Source organism: Chinchilla lanigera, unplaced genomic scaffold (genome assembly GCF_000276665.1).
Source record: "Chinchilla lanigera isolate Chin_1 unplaced genomic scaffold, ChiLan1.0 scaffold00027, whole genome shotgun sequence".
NCBI lineage: Eukaryota > Metazoa > Chordata > Mammalia > Rodentia > Chinchillidae > Chinchilla > Chinchilla lanigera.
Genome location: NW_004955428.1, coordinates 4,341,119 through 4,343,179, shown reverse-complemented (window position 1 = coordinate 4,343,179; position 2,061 = coordinate 4,341,119). Strand labels below are relative to the sequence as shown.

At 49.9% G+C, this 2,061-nt stretch overlaps 1 long non-coding RNA gene across 1 annotated transcript; it reads left to right on the top strand.

The window, feature by feature from the left end:
- Positions 1-14: 14 nt before the first annotated feature.
- On the top strand, positions 15-971 carry LOC106148744. The gene is made up of 2 exons (XR_001234417.1): positions 15-263; positions 400-971. It is a non-coding gene; the product is annotated as an uncharacterized LOC106148744 (long non-coding RNA).
- The last annotated feature ends 1,090 nt before the right edge of the window (positions 972-2,061 follow it).

Genomic DNA, 2,061 nt, shown 5'->3' with positions numbered 1-2,061 from the left:
GCCCGGCCCGCGGGCGCCGGGCCCAGCTCCGCGGTCCCGAGCCCGCCCAGGCTTCTGTCTGCAGAGGGGCTTCGGAAGCCTGCACCCCTCCTGTGCCTCCCGAGGCCGCAGCGTCGCCTCCTCCGCGGGCCGCTCATCCGAACCTTTACTGCGCTTCCCTAGCGGGGCCAGAGAACTGAACATGAAGGGTCGCGCTGAAGGAACTAACGTTCAGGGGCTGGGGAGTTAGCTCAGCGGCACAGCGCCTGCCTGGCAAGCACGAGGTCGTGAGTTCGATTCCCGGTACCGAAAGAAAAAAAAAAAGAACTAACGTTCGGCTGGGTTCTGTGGTTTTCGGGTTCGGGGCGTTAAATTTACTTCTGGTTGAGTTTACGTTCAGGTCCCCTTCCTTCTTCACAGGGAGTCTCAGGGCATCAACTGAAGACAGCGGCTCAACCCAGGGGACCTATTACATCTTGCATGTGAAAAGATCTCTTAACGGTTCCTAAAGCCCACCCGAGCTCTGCAGCACACCCTGGCAGAACTCGGGAAGAAGTCAGAGCCCCGCATCCCCCGAGGCCCCGCCGAGGCCTGGAGCCGTAGGCCGGGGCTCACACCGCCGCCTTGGAAGCACCAGCCCTGCGCCCCGCATTTCAGCGAAATGCTGTCTAGTCAAGTTACTCCTTTCCTGCCTACACCTCAACTTTATACGTGTAACAGAGAACCTACAGGGTACAGGGCTTTAGGCAGCTAACAAAGTTTCTGGAAATAGTAGTCATAACATTTACCCTCCAGTGGTGTGTGTATGGGGGGGACCAGCGGAGACCACCAGGCTTGGGCAAAGGCAACATGGAATTTATCGTGGCTGGGTGCAGGCAGAGAGCGCGATGAGACGGTCTGCCGCGAACAAAGGAAGCGTGTCCGTTTTGTAGGGATGGAGAGAAGGCAGGGACACTAGGCGGGAAGATTCTAATAAACATCTGTGGTCAGAGCTCTCTGGCAGTCTTGCACCTCAGTGGGCAAAGTCCTTGAAGTGTCTGCTGTAAATTCTCAGTGTCCCCAGATGTCCCCACGACCTGCAAAATTCCTTGTCCTGTCTTATCTCCTTTCCTGTGCTTGCCCATGACAACTTCAGTACCGACTTCCTTACTGAGAGTAGCGCTTCTGCCGGCCTGCAGGTTGGGGCTGGGAGAGTCAGGTCCGATTCAAACCGTACAGTAATGAACTTGGTTTTGCCTATTGAAGTCATTGTGCTGATCAGTAGGTTTTTTGTTTTTGTGTTTTGTCTTTTTGAGACAAGGTCTTACTATGCACTGGGCTTGAGCTCACTTTATAGCCCAGGCTGGTCTCGAACTCTCAATGATGCTCCTGCCTCAGCCTCCGAGTGGTGGGATTACGGGCCTGCACCACCACAACCAGCCAGTAGATTTGTTTTGTGTTGTTTGTATTAGTTTTGGTTTTTTAAGACAGGGTCCTGCTATGTACTGTGTGTTGGCCTTAAACTATGTAGTCCAGGCTGTTCTTGAACTCACCACGATCCTCCTACCTCAGTCTTCAGAGTGCTGGGATCACAGGCATATGCCACCACACTCAGCTCCAATAGGTAGGCTTTATTTTATCTTACTCAATTGAACCAGATATTTGTGCATTAAATTTTCAGTTCAATCTGATGTTTCATTTTATTTTATTTTTTTCCCTCGGTTTTTTTTTCCAGTACTGGGAATCGAACTCACAACCTTGTGCTTGCCAGGCAGGCACTGTGCCGCTGAGCTAAATCCCCAGCCCCAATCTGATGTTTTAGAGACCATACAAAAATATGTACAAGGCTGAGGCAGAAAGATTCTAACTTCCAGGCTAGCCTGCACTATTATGTGACTTAACACCAGTACTGCAAAACAAAAACAACAAAATACTATAGGTAGCAGATGATTTTTTTTTTTTATACCAGGAATCAAACTCAGGACTTTTTGCTTGCCAGGCAGGTGCTGTGCCACTGAGCTATATCCCCCGCTAATGATAAATTTTAAACCTATTTAAAACCATTTCTTTCTCTTTTTTTTTTTTTTTTTTTTTTTTTTTTTT